General features: G+C 35.3%; 1 protein-coding gene across 2 annotated transcripts in view; it reads right to left on the bottom strand.

Annotated features, from left to right (window-relative positions):
* The window catches only part of LOC135471949 (neurocalcin homolog), a 197,017-nt gene that overhangs the window by 71,415 nt on the left and 109,645 nt on the right, over positions 1-15,957 (bottom strand). The window contains exon 1 of one of the 2 annotated variants that reach the window (XM_064751413.1): positions 461-518. The exons of the other annotated variant lie outside the window; for it this stretch is intronic. The gene's annotated coding sequence lies outside the window, so the exon portion shown is untranslated. Of the gene's footprint in view, positions 1-460; positions 519-15,957 lie in introns of those variants that run through there. 2 annotated transcript variants of the gene reach the window in all.

The raw sequence follows: 15,957 nt of genomic DNA on the forward strand, positions 1-15,957 counted from the left end.
AAACTTGAAGAAAATAACTATAAAGGGTTCTTCGACAAGCTGTTTTTATCATGGTATGCAGAACAGGAAATCCTTTCATGAAAATATTTGATATGCTTGTTGTCACTCTTTTGGATTCTTTAACACTGAACTAAACGTTGAAGCTCTGAAAGCTCGTAAAGCTTGGACTTGTGTGACCTAATTCGGCGGAGACTACCGAGTGTTCTTGGAAAAAAAAGCTAAAATACAAATCTGAACACCCATTCAATTTATATACACTCAACAGAAAATTTTTTTTTAATAGTAGTCTAAAGTAGTTGTTACTATTATTTTTTTACACCCTTTCAGTTTTCTGCTAAATCCAGTGAATTCTCATTGCAGGTTTGCCTAGGTTCAGTAGAATGTATGACCTTCAGAAGGTCACAAGAATGACAAATCTGAGGTCTGGATATGTCAACTTTAGAAACCATTTTATACTCACCGTAATTCATCTGAGTTTGATGTGATCACTACAAATATTTGATCAAGTAAGAAATTCAATTTCTAGAAGCATTGTTATGACATTGACTTACACACATAAACCACAGAAGACGGCAAAGAAACCTTACCTTAAAGTGCATGCAGTCAATGGTGGCTTAAGATATCATGTATTAACACCTTAAAGACAGATGTAAGACCAGTGCTGTTCTGCATGCAAAATGGAAACACAAAATGGGAATGCAATGTAATACTTTAAGAACTTTGTCCCACACTAAGCTCCAATTCCTTAAGTCATAATCTGGGTTTTCAAGCCTTAATTGAAATAAGAAACCTTGATAAAAATCAGCAGAGTTCTTTAACCTTAAGTTACACAAGAGGTTATTTCATATAATAGGAAAATCTGCCACAATCTCCAGGTTCTGCCCACAGAAGATACTAAAAAAAGGAAAACCTGGTTAAAAATAACTTTTGAAATCTTATGTTCCTGCAATTTAAATCTCCGGTTTCTGAACCCGGTTTGTTGTATTAACACAAGACTATAAACAGTACAGGTTCAGCTGACAAACCTGGTGAAACCGATACCTTTACAGACGTCACTGAAGGTGAATGCCTGGGTCAACAAACAACTAGAAGTCACTGCTAACATGCAAGTCTGTGAGCTTTGACATAGCATATAAACGTTTTTAGCATACTTAAGCAATTTACACAATTTGCTCAAATTTTGAGTATTGTCGAAAAACACTGCATGCTGGATTTAAGCAAAATACTATTGACTTAAGTAATTTGTTGAACTTAAGAAGCTTTGTGAAGCCAGGACCTAGCTAGTGCATTAGTTAAAGCTTATAATTCACAGCAGATTATGAAACTGCTTGGACTTGTGCAAGACAAGACCTCAGAGTACCTCTCAGCAAATACATAGCAGAAAATACAGGATTTTAATAAAAACATAGGAGAAATACAGGAATTATTTCTCAAAAATATAGGAAAATCCAGACATAAACCTGAGACCAATGACATATTATTTATTTCATTGTTATATTATTTATTCCATACTGAAGAATTTTTCCCTTAGTGGGTATACAATGGTGGTCAGTTTCATGGGTGATTGAAACTGGTAAATCACAGAACTTTGGCAAGTTTGTACATTATGTGACGTTGTCAAGTTTGTACATTATGTGACGTTGACAAGTTTGTACATTATGTGACATTGACAAGTTTGCACATTATGGGACGTTGACGAGTTTGTACATTATGTGACGTTGATGAGTTTGTACATTATGTGATGTTGATGGAAAACAAGTTTTCAAGAACTATGCGAACTGTCTCTCTGGGGCAAAATTTGTCAATCACATGTTGTGCACAAATTCCCATGAATAGTGAGAGCACGGTATCAGGAAATTCCCAGTGCAAAGCCCGAACTGAAGCAGCTGGATGACAGACAAACGTGATCTTCATGATTTACACGTACCTACCCAGGGCCATATGTAGAAAAACATTAGAGTTTCTGATCCCAAACTTTAATGGTGACATTATGACTCTGTAAAAAGACATTTTAACAATGTAACTCAAAATCATGCTTCCTACGACCTTTTAAGTCTGTGAATGAATCTCATTTCATTTGTGTTTTACACTGCACTCAAGAATCATTTGATGCATAATGGAATGTATCGCAGGACAATTTCATTCCATCACATTTTATAACATATGTGATACTTTGGCAGTTGATACTTTTGCGTTGTCATGAACAACAAATTCCTTCCTTTTCAACTAAGTGACTCTCCCAAAACCTAAGCAGTGCCATTCACTTACTTTGTTTATACTGTATAATCCTAAACATAAAATTTATAAAATTAAATTGTAAACTATCATAAAAAGTAATGGCATTTTTTTTTGTGTGGGGTCACACTTTGTCACTGGGAGTGTAATTCCTGTGATTTCAGTCAGGTTTATGGATTGAAAAAATCAAGTTCGGAGAATCCAAACCTTGTAAGGCAACTAACAAATCACTGACATTACAAACAAAGGTGAATCAGAAAGAGAGCTGCATGTACACAACTTCACCTGTCAATGATAAATGTTCTGCACCATGAGCCACATTTTAGCTCCGTCAACTTAAAGGTGGAGAAAACATAAAAATTACATAAAGTTCAGATAAAATAAGTCGTAAATGTGTACTTCAATATTTTATTTTTTCGATTTTTCTTTTAAGAGAGAAAGATATTTGAAAATAATTTTTATATGGTGGGTATTTGGGACCTGTCAATGGCCAATGTGCTGCAGCGAGAGTAACATTTCAGCTCCATGACCTTATCCCGTGAGTATGATGTAGATAATAATGGTTACTAACATTCAGAGTAGAATAATTTAATTAACACTCTTAAGATGTTACAGAAGGCTATGGTAAATGAGCTAAAATTTAGCCCATGACTCAGTTGCACGTCTATGCTGATTCCAAGAGTTCTACTGATCTTGGAAAGATGTTTTGAGGTTTGTTTTGAAGGTTGGATGAAGTCCTACTGGACACATGTAAATTTCAGCACCATAAAAATATTTTATGACATTTATTCACCCCTAAAATGCAATTTTTTGGATGAAATTTTAGGCAAATTACTGCAGTTAAAAATTCATGGAAAGCCTGCTTCAAGCGTGCTTGGGAAAAAGCATGCAAACATTTAGGATGGCTGAATGGAAGCCTAAGTGTCATACTACAACAACAAAAAGGCCAAAAACAATGAACAAAAATGTTTGCAAATATCAGTCAGAATATAATAGTAGATTCACATATTTGATTTTGCACAAACTTGATCTTGTATTTGCACTAAATCGTTTCTTGCATCTCACAAAGAAAGAAGGAAAAAAACTTTTAGGTTTCCAAGAAAATAATAGCTTTTTTGACATGCACATATCAAACTTCATTTCTAGTTTGGCAAAAATGTATGACTGATTTGCATGTGCTATATATTAAAGTTTTATTTTTAACGTTTTGATATAGCTCATACACTTAAAGACAAATAAGTGTGTTTGGTGCATATCTTCCACATTGTGTATATGATAATAACCATTTCCTTCAAATCTTCAACCTTTACTACCACTCAAGCCCTTTTTCACGTGGAATTTATGCATGCAATTATCAAGAAAATGAAGTTAAAAATGATTTCTTTATGTCACTTAAGATGCAGGCTTCACAAAACTGTGCAACTTATTCCTCTACACCACATTTTTGTCAGAATGTTTCAAAATATTTGTCGAACAGGCAGCTGAAAAAGTTGAAGAATTAGGGTAGATCTCTATAGCTTCTTTCAAAAAAGGGCTTTTAAGTGTAAACGGGAATGTTTTCAATTTGTCTGTTGGTAATCTTTTAAAATCAAGTTTGTAATGCTTTTAATATAGTATCAGCATGGAACATAAAATGACAAGAATCTCAAACAGAATTAGATTTGTGCTATGATAATGAATATGCTAAAAAACAATGGAAAACGTTTTTAATGAACTTCATTAAGATATTACCACATTAATTTTGCATATCTTACAACCATCACAGGTGATAAATCAATGGATATTGACAATATAAGTGACAAAAAAATCTTCAATATCCCTAAATATAGCAGAAACATGTAATATCTTCATATTCTAACAATACAAAGTTAATAATGTTTTGTCTGTCATCTGTCATAAATCCAATAACTAACACATGCTTTGCTGCAAAATGTGGCAAACCCAATACGATAATACAGGATTATCTCCAAGCCATTCAACATCATAGAGGCCACTGGTAAAGAGGGTTAAAGTGCTGGCTCACAGACATTACCATCCCTAGACCAATTAAATTTCTGTTTCTGCTTTTACATGTGAAGAGGCCTGTCAGGTACCTGGCGAAGGTCAGTGGTTTACTTCAGGCATTGCAAGAAGAAGCCTGACATCTGTCATACAAGTGAAAAAATTCTGAAACGCAGTGTTAAACACCAATCAAATACTGTAAATCTTCAATGTTTTCAGCCTTTAAAGCGCTTTTTTCAATGGCATTTATGCATATTTATGGAACGATTTGTTTGTGTCATTAAAGATGCAATCTACAAAAAACTGCATGTGCAAATTATTTCTATACATCATGCAATTCTCTCCGAATGTTTCAAAATATCGGTCACAGAAACGGCTGAAAAGGTTGACGAATTAGGTAAATAGATTATTTCCCAGTCTGGATGAGATATTTTAAGACATAATAGTTTTGTAGGCAGCAAATTTGTCCTCTGAGATGTCTGATGGGTATGTCCAAGTATCAATACATTATTCATGTTCGAGTTTTTCAGCTATCATATCTCAATGACATCATTATAGGACTGTCACTATAGCCTGACCATGCAGCCTGACACACCTATACCGTATATATAAACAATACACCCTAATTCCTCAATCTTTTCGCACATGAAAGAGCAACTTTCAGTTCAGTTTATGCAGATACAGTCTTTCCAGACAAAACTACATGCTTTAATAGGCTGGCCCATTTCAGGGCATCACAATTTTATCAGTCAACAGAACATTTTTGAATAAACACTTTACAAAGATGCAAAAAGGTTGAAGAATTACAGTACATCTGGTGACAAGCTGATGACAAAAATAAATCAATTAATTAATAAATAAAATTTACAATTTACTTCGTGGTACTTAGATTTGGGAAAATTCTCACAGCTTAATAAACACGGAATCCCCAAGACTACTTATTTTTGCGTACAACTGCTTTGTAGTGCTTAACATTTGGACGATATTTTGTTGGTTTTCTAAACATGGATTCCTCTAATCTCCTATCTTAACACGCAACTGCTTTGTGGTATTTAGATTTGGGCAAGATTCTTGTGGCTTAATAAACACAGAATACCCAAATCTTCTTATTTTTAGATTACAGCTACTTTGTAGTACTTAAGATCTTGACGAGATTCTGGTGGTTTTCTAAGCATGGATTCCTCTAATCTCCTATCTTAACACGCAACTGCTTTGTGGTTTTTAGATTTGGGCAAGATTCTTGTGGCTTAATAAACGCAGAATACCCAAATCTTCTTTTTTTTAGATTACAGCTACTTTGTAGTACTTAAGATCTTGACGAGATTCTGACGAGATATTTCCTCTTCATCCTTTAACAGGCTACCGTAGAGGCAAGAACTTACGTGAACTTCTGCGTAAATCCAAATGATAGCATATGCTTTCTTAATCTTTGTCGTGGACTCCTGATGAGGGTAAACGTGAGCACTACATGCCAAACATACCCGAAACACTGAAAACACAGTCATGTATAGACTGAACCAATTTCCAACGCTTGACAACATTCACTTATATACAGAGCTGTTTCTTTTAGTTATTTACACAGCTTGCTGAAATGGACAGTGTTGAGTCTGAGTTTACCCCAGTTAAACTTTGGGTGTGGCTTCCTGCATCAGTTTTTTCTCTGAACTATTTAAACACAATCACTGCAGCTTTAATACAGCAGATAACAGATGTGTTCATGGCAATTTGCACCATTCCATTTCACTTAACGCAAGCCACATACTGTGCATTAAAAATCACTTTAAAGTACACTTGCTTCCCCTTGATTTCTGAACATTTCATTTAAAAGTCCAGACAAAACATGCCCTCAGGTCGTACTTCCTCAATTGCTATCAAAAATTCATTTCTCCCTGCAACACAATCAACTGTCTGAACCTAGTAAAGAAACGTTCAAGGCATTAATTATTAATATGAAATCAGTCTATATGCACATGTAACAAAATGCCGGAAGGCCTTATCCTATGTTCAATTCAGCACTGAGATGAAAGAAACCATGCTCAATGCTTCAGTGTGAATCTAATGCATAGGGACAACTTTGCTGTGCTTTCCTTGCGATTAATGCTTGTTTATTTATTTACTGATATGTTGTCTAGATCATACTCAATTCATTTCACTTACACAACTGTGGTCAGGGTTTAAATATATGCTGAGGAAAGCAGTGACTGAGCTCAGGGGAACAATACCACTGCACCTTGCCTCAGGCATCCAACAATGCACTTTTGCTGACTGATGAAGTTTACCTTTCTGATAGCCGATGTGAATCATGGATAAGCAAAACACTGTAATATCCATAATAAGTAAAGTAAAAATCAAACAAAAAATGTTTTTGGGGTGTTCAATGTAATTTAAACGTTTCCTTTAAGAATGCTTCAGACAAGCCAGAAAATTTGGGTACCCATTTGAATGTTGCCTAAGAACACCATACTTAAATTCACACTTTATATACAAAGGCAGTCAGTTTTGGGGTGGAAGAAAAAAAACAGAGATACTTAGGAAACCACCTACCTGGGTGAGTTAGTGATGAACTTTACATCGTGTTTAAATATATATAAAGTATTATATGTGGACTATGTTGTGGATTTGACGTATTGAATATTACACATATTTTAACACTGTTGACTACTCATACTTCCAGTTAAATTTCTTGTATTAAAATTACTGTAATTCATTTCAGCCCTTTCTTATGTTTGTAAGATGTTTATATAAACATATTTTGTGTAGTCTGATAAAATCCTACTTTTTGTGAAGCCCTGGAATATGTCAATCCATCCAAATCTATTTTGTCTCCAAAATCAAACTTAAAGTGTGCATAAATTGCATTGAAAGTTGTTCTTTCATGCGTGAAAAGGCTGAGGAATGAGGGTATGTAGAGTATTTCTGGAGGCAAATAAATGTCATGAGGTATTACTTTTGGTGTTAAAATTTACATTTTCTCAGTCGCATATCATCCTACTGTCCAAACACCCTTCAAAGCATGTTTCTAAAATCAAAAGAACTCCCAGTCATATATGAAATTTTATGACATTTAGGGTACTGTTAGGAGACTGCGAGATTGCTTATACAATTATAGAACCTAGTTTTCCGAAATATGATTCATTTATTTTATTTATTTGATTGGTGTTTTTAAGGCTAGGAATTAACTCCCATATCTGGTGTACTTTCTAGCCATTGCACAACCTACTCCCTGTTTTATAGCTAGTCATTTTCAAAATGAGCATGCCTTAGGGTACACTAAATTCCTTTCCCACAGGCTTCTCTTGGTTTCCTCTCTCACTGTAATGCTGGCCATCGTCCTATCAGGCAAATATTCTTGAATAGGGCGTAATTAAAACACCAAACAAATAAATAAATAAATATTCCTTGTTGTCTCCATTACTGTAACATGAACAGCCCTATTTTTCAATTGTTCTTCTAGTCAAGAGCAGTGGTTCCAACACGCTTGTTTCCTTTACTCATTAGCTACAAAGGAAAGCTGTCATATATGAAGTGCCATATGTTTTTTATCATGTTCAAAAAACATATATTTACCCAAGGGTTTTTGTCTTGTACGATGGCAGTCAGCTAGGTTTATGGGTGTGATGTAATACCAAAATTCTCGAAACTTTCTCTACACCATTGCTGGGTTTGTATGTTTTCTTGCATACACACAGGTAAAACATACACAAAGGTTCTTGCTTACACACAAGTAAAACCGATATTGGAGAGAACTAACTGAACTCTATCTCTATCTATCTCCAATTAATCTCCTATTATATTTAATATACAACAGCCAACTTTACACAATGTACACTTCTTTTGATCCTCTTTCACTTAACGTGACAATTGAACTCGAGTGCCCGTTGGAGTGAGATATTTCAACTTTGGTGACATGTGAAAGATAATCGGAAGGGATATATGTTGTGTAAGTTTGGTTGTTCTAGAACGTTTAGTATTGCCTGTGTGAGACAGCAGGCGATTCAAGCGATCTGACTTTTTCACCAACTGAAGTCAAATTGTGTCAGCTTTGGTGTCAGATGAAAGAGGATCAAAAGGGGTGTTGCCTACATATATATTGTATAAATAGTATATATTGGCTGTGGTATATTAACTACAGCCCAATGGCTGTGAAATGGGCCTACCAGCAGGGCTTTTGTTTGGTCTGTTGGCTGCCTACCTATAGTCCATTCAAAAAAGTTGCTTCCCCTTGACCAAAGTCATCCTTTTTTCCAACGACTGAACTCTGTATATGTCATACCTATCAAGATCTCTTATTTTACTAATTTACCAGTCATTTCACTATAAAGACAATTTCTTATTATTGAGAATACTACATGTAAGGGTATGTATACTATACTCCAACTTTATTCTGTTATTCTGTTAAAAGACACATGATAGCATGGAGAATAGTGCCACATGGTTAATAACTATGGCAACAGACAGCTAACTCACTGACAATGAAATGTTTTTATAAAATAACCGCCTTATTTGCCTTTCGATCCTTCAGGTCAAATTTTTTGTACTTTGTACTCAACCAATCTATAAATCTTGTAATGTATTTACCGTCTATCGAAGTTCTATTTACTGTATGTGGTATCATTTGTTGATTTTGCTACGACAGACAATATGGGTTACCCTAAATAGATTTGACTGGATACAATGTCGTATAATCTATTGTGAATAAAGTTCTATCCTCCTCAGCACACATAACCAATGATCCTGTTTCAGTGTTACGTCTGCACTGTCTTCCATATAGAACAAATAGGATCCTGTTTCAGTGTTATGTCTGCACTGTCTTCCACACAGAACAAATAGGATCCTGTTTCAGTGTTACGTCTGCACTGTCTTCCATACAGAACAAATAGGATCCTGTTTCAGTGTTACGTCTGCACTGTCTTCCACACAGAACAAATAGGATCCTGTTTCAGTGTTACGTCTGCACTGTCTTCCACATAGAACAAATCGGATCCTGTTTCAGTGTTACGTCTGCACTGTCTTCCACAAAGAACAAATATGATTGTTTTTTCTGGGAGATCGTGGATGATGTTTTTAGTTTGCTGCTTCTGTCAACCATTTTTTGCAACACAGATAGAAGGGGTAGAATCTGTTACGATTGGTATTGTTTATTCTTTATGATGGCACCTGTTTAACTCTGGAAATGCTAAAATTTATTTATTTTGAAATAACACGTTATACGATATTGTCACCTAGTGATCAGGCTTAGCTGTAGTTCAAGTCTCCAATGCATCATACTAGTATACATATGTTATGTCTACTGGTATAGGCAAGTCTAGATTCATTGAACATCATCATTTTGTCCTTCATTTTTCATGTATATTTGCCATCAAATGTTAGGAGATCCCCAGTTCAAGAACTTAAAATTATGTGGCTTTTCAATGGAAAATAAAGGGGAGATCATGCAGTTATGTGTAATAGCGAACGAAATCAAGCCACAATGATTTGACAAAATTATCTCCCCTGTGTCAGAAGAGATCTGAAGCACTGACTGAAGTGCATGTGTTCTTCTGTACTCACTTTTAAAAGTATCATTCTATTTTTATTTATTCATTTATTCTGGAAAGAGCATTGGAATGCTCTTCCCAGATTAATTTTATTGAAGTAAAGGATTTTTCACTTCTACAATAGTGGCCATTGTTGTGTATACATGCAAGTGGAGTAAACCAAATGCCCACAAAAACCACAGACCCCAAAGAACTCAAGACATTGTGCCTGAGATTACTAGACCCCCCACCCCCACCTCCCCCAGGAGGTTACCGTGGTGACACACATACTACATGTATGACTTCACTGCAAGCAGTTAAATGGTGGTCATGCTAATTATTTGATATGTTTTTCTGATATGTTGAAGGGAAAAGTGCCACTGGTGCATATGGTGGTATATATGGTGGCATAGCATGACGTGAAGGTTTGGCAATATATAAAACAAGGCATTAAGAGAATACTGGTCGAGCAGTTTGTAAAACTGCATAATGTTTAAGTCATGAGATACATTCAAATATTGACCTCTAAACCAAAACAAGACATTCAGAGAATACCGGTAGCTCACCTGATTGAGCAGTTTGTGAAACTGCATAACGTTCAAGTCATGTGATCCATTCAAATATTGACCTCTCAACCAAAAAAAAGTAGATTGATTGACACTGTCATAAAAAGATATTATTCTCGAATTATATTGTGCTAAAATCTTGCCATTAATTCAACAAGAAAAACCCAAATTATTATACTGTCACAACTGTGAATGTTCATTGTATGCGTAAGGATTGCAGAGCAGTGACTTTATAAGTAACAGAGTTGTAAATCATGGCGGTGGAAAAAGGCAATGTGGAGAATTTACCACAGATGTCTTTGATATGCAAATCGCAAACTGCATTCGGCAATCCATGTACTGGGAGCCAATTGCAACCCTGTGAGTAGCTGAGAAAAGTTTAGATGTGAGGTAAAATACTTCCTTGGTCTTTGATATGTAAATCGCTACCGATGACTGGCTATCTCTATACCATGGGTGGCCACTGCAACCGTATGACTGGCCAAAAACTTAAACTAAACTGGACAACGAAACAGCATCTGATCCCCCTATCACAATACTTCTCCTAACATCGTAAGACAAGCTTATGAAAATTTAAAAAAAAAAACAGGTTTAAATATCTGATTAACTGCACCTTGCTCCCATAGCCTGATAGGCTTGCTCTGCTTGCTCAAAACAAACAAAATGTGAAGACTCAAGCAGCATTCAAACACGGATGACTTTATTACTTGTCATTATGTTCCAATACTGTTACAGTTTCATCAAGATGAAATAATTCTCAATATACTGATGACAATTAACAGAAAACAAAGGTAGCAAACCACGTCAACCATCGAAAGTCCATCAAGCACTGATGTAGGTGTAGCTGGCGAATCGCATCGTTCTATCATGATGATTATTATAATAGCTGAGAGACATTCAGAAAATCTTGACAGGCTTGATTCCACACGTGTGGACTGATTAATAGAAAAGACAATGTAATTCTACTGTCATCATATCTGACACTCCACTAAAAACTATACCAAAAATACCTTCACTCATTTTTCAACAGCTTTGCCTTAATGGACAAATTCTTGAGGAGTGTTTCATGTATGCACTAATACACAGGTTAAGCCAGTCAGAATGTTGATACACAGTTTAGAGCTTGAAAAGAAAAGCTTGATCGAGAAATCATCTGAACCCAGCTCCTTAATAATATGATCTACAAAGCCCATCTTATACAACACAAATATTTGAATGCATTTCAAGTGATGTCCCTTTTTTTTGGGGTTGTTTTTTTTTAAGCTTAAGCATTGTTAAATAATTTTCTGCTGCATGACTATAACGACTTACTTTGATGTTCTCTTTCCCTTTTTCATTTAATAATGTAATGTAATCTACTAACAAATATATGGCCACTGAAATATCTCACGTCAGTGTTTATAAAGTAACAAAATGCATGCATATGTTGACATGGCATCTACCTCATACACCAATCAGAAGCCAGATTTACACTTATCTACCTGAAAGTACTTTAACACAGAATGGGCTATAATGCCTATTGTCAATAAATAAAAAAACTTTCACCTCATTGATCCAAATACAGACACTTTTACATACAGTAATACAATTCCATAATGCTGTAAAAGTGTCATGTTCGTTACTCTTACTGTAATATTAACTCTCCCCTAATGTGCACATGCAAAATGAAAATACTAATCTTTTAAAAATAACTTCAGTCTTCTGATTGCAATTGTCATTGCTTTTCAGCAGAAGTTTTGGATGTATATGAAATAAACCAGAAATTAGTTCCAAGATGTGGTTTCAGCCATTTTCTCAGCTACCATAATAATTCATACATCTTTTATGGAATTTGAAGGGAATCTTTTAAGGGCAATTTGTGTTCTTTTAACAACGTAAGGTGATAAATTCACACAAACAGAATGGCGGCTTGAAAACATACCTAACCAAACACGAAGCCTTATAAATGTGAGGAAGCCTAGTAAAATGGCAAACATATCCAATCACAGGGAAATCTTGAACCCTTTTTTAATATAAATCTGCAAACAGTACTCTGTCCTGGTTAGCACTTTGTCCAAATACTGTCACTGGATTACAGGTTGAAATTTTAGGAATGCTAATATTAAGAATTTTTTTATTTCGAATGTAAATGCCCAACCTGGACAAAAACAGATTTTATTATGAAAGAATGTAGCTGGAACCATTTGTACTTTGGCATTTTTTATTTTTCAGCCCTTATTTTCAAATTAATGCTGTAAATCCAGTCGAGTGTAAATGTTAAAAGAAATATTGGTGCTCATATTTCAGTCATCCAGCCTTAAAACCATCAAGACAAATGTCTGTGATTAACATACAAATACTGCCCTGTTTCAGTAAAACATCTGACTGGCCTTATTTCAGCAAATCCTCAGATTACTACTGCCTGATTTCGGTAAAATCTCTGACTACAGCCTTATTTAAGTAAAACCTCACACTACTGTCTTATTTCAGTAAAACATCAGACTACTGCCTTATTTCAGTCAAAATCAGACTACTGCCTTTAATTGTTTCAGCAAACCCTCAGACCACTGCATCATTTCAGTAAAACCTCAGACCACTGCCTCATTTCAGTAAAACTGTAGGACAAATAGTTTTATAGTTTACAGACTGATTAGATTTTAGATGTTGAATGTAGAAATAAATCGCATTTAATTAATACTAAGCCACTTAAATTTTTTTTTTTTGGCTCAAATATTAAGTTCACCTTTCTCTGCGCCTCCAAACTAACCAATCGACACACTCATAATAACGACAATAACCAAACATGTTCGCATTCACACAAATGCTTGCTGGATGGGTTAATGGCTGAGCCTTATAAACTTACCTCAAGTTTTCTAACTGGCTGATGCAGTATTTTGACCGGCAGTTTGAGTTGTATTACATGACGGACAGCCGTGATCAGTCAGTTGTGTTTGAAAAACATTATAGAATATGCTGAATGGAACTACAAAGGTCTCGAGTCAATTAGGTTTTATACAATTTATTCTCTCAACTAAGCCATTTATAAACACTTGGATTTGGTAGCAAGGCTACCAAAGAGCTCGCCTATAGGACACATGAATGCAAAACTCCAAATCATTTATATAAAGTACTTAAAACATTTATCTTAGCATTAGCTACATTATAAATCAGATCTTTCACAATAGTTTGTTCTGTTTTACCATTTCTTAATATATTTTTGATACCAGGCAGATATTACTTACACGCAAACGAATGTGCTATGTGATTGAAGCAGAAAGCACTATATTTATTCCTTCATTTATTTGCTTGCCGTCATCTGACTGAAATATTGTTAAGTACCACGTTAAACCCCAAGCACTCACTCACTCATTTATTTGCTTGTTGTTTATAATTGCCACAATCAAGAATTTTTCACTTACACAATAGTAGTCCCTTTCTAAGTTTTCTGTGGAGGAAACCAGAGTGCCTAAAGTATCATGGACCTCACAAGTATCATGGACCCCACAAGCATTATGGACCTCACAAGCATCATAGACCCCACAAGTATAATGGACCTCACAAGCATCATAGACCCCACAAGTATCATAGACCCCACAAGTATCATGGACCCCACAAGTATCATGGACCTCACAAGTATCATAGACCCCATAAGTATCATGGACCACACAAGCATTATGGACCCCATTTTAGTCCAGCATGCATCCCAGTTATAACTTTACAACTAAAGTGTATCCATAGCTCAGGGCACTGTCAGTGATCATCCCTCTTAATGCATAAGCAAATTAACAGCTGGTAATATATACCTTGATTGACAAAAAAAAAAAAAAAAGATTAAATAAAACGTATAAAAGCAAGAAAGCATCAGAGGAAAAGTAAGTCATGCATTACCACCTGCATAAGGTGTGGTCAATGTTGATGCATACAGGTATATACTCAGTAATTCATGCTTAGGTTTGCTATAAAAACCTGTACACAAGTACTGCTCAGCTTTTATGATAAAAACTACATCATGCAAAAATAGCTTGCGTGCATGATTAAACTACAGAATATAGTCTTCGGGCTGCTCGAAATTTTTTTTTCCCTAAAACTCACTAGGGAAGCAATTTTAGTTGCAACAAGCAGCTCTGTATTTACTTGCTTGATTGCCGTTTTACCCCATAATCAAGAATATTCAAGCACCTCAATAAGCCGTTAGGTGAGTGATCAGTCAAATCACTGACATCCTATATTTAAACATCATGGCCGAGCACTTTTGTGAATTTGAGCTTGTTTAGGATGACATCATGAAAACAACTGTTCCAACTTATACACGTTTTACAATTAATAAATCAATTAATTAATATTTTCTAATAACTCCAGACAACAATCTGACAGTATTGTCTTATCTTTTCACACCAAAATATACCCACAAATCTTAAATATTTTAGCAGCATTTAATATCAAGACTTGACATTTTCACCACTGGCAATGACCCTTGCCCTACCAAGGGTTAGCTTCAATGACGTTTTAATGAGCGTGCATTCACATATAACTCCAATCAAACCACACATCCAGTCCCTGAACTATGTTTAATTTATTGACTTATTTATTTATTTATTTGATTGTTGTTTAAATTCCTTATTCAAGAAATTTTCACTTACGCGATGGAAGTCAGTTTCTCGGTGCTACAAATGCAACCATGCCGCAGCTTTAGGCTTTACATCAGTCTTTCAATAATCATACATATGTACATGTATCAATGAAGGTTGTATATCCCACAAAACTGTGTGTCGGCCTTAATATTAAATTGTGGGTATGACACATGTATAAATGATATAAATCTCAACCAGAGAACCTATATATAATGTTTAGGCCATCATCTAAAATAATGAAATATTGGGAATGACGTCAAGGGTGAACCTTAACTGGAATGCTGGACCAGCTTCTAGCAAAATGGACTCTCACCAAGTTCTACTGACAGCTAACACCACTGATGTCACCAAAGCAGGCTGTACTTAACTTCAGGACTGACCATTGCAGCTTTAGGAAAATTGTAGTTTAGAGATATTTTTACGCCCAAAAAGAAAGCGGAGATGCTTTGCTTGACTTCTACATGTTAGGTCATATCATATACTCCACATTAAGAAATAAAAACCAAGTTTTTTCCTGCATCCTTTAGATACCTTATAACCAGCTATCAGGAGATTAACAAGTGGCAGCTAAGTTAGATTGAGAAGCTGCATATACTGTTAATGTCTACATTTGTCAGCATGTATACATGCATATGATATATAATCTCAGGTAGGTCCCATCCATTGGCAGGAAACATAAGACTTTTCATGCAATCTGTTCACTTAACCTTCACACACATAACCTTCACACACGACTTCAATCATGTCAATGAAAGTCATGTTTTAGCCTTTAAGATCCTCGACTTCAAATGGTGACATGGGGGCTACACATATAGAGCATTACGCCATGTCTATGGGAGAAGCCACACTGTTTTAAAGTCTGTGTTTTCCTTAGCGTATTTTAATCTCTGATGGGTGTGATGTTGTACAAGAGATACAGTTGAAACCTTTAAATCTCTCAGTCGTAGCTTCGTGAATTATGACTTCAACTGTGTCAGTAAAAACCAAAATGCATTATATTATAACAGATTTAAAACTCTTAATATCTAA

Source organism: Liolophura sinensis, chromosome 7 (genome assembly GCF_032854445.1).
Source record: "Liolophura sinensis isolate JHLJ2023 chromosome 7, CUHK_Ljap_v2, whole genome shotgun sequence".
In the NCBI taxonomy this organism is placed as follows: Eukaryota; Metazoa; Mollusca; class Polyplacophora; order Chitonida; family Chitonidae; genus Liolophura; species Liolophura sinensis.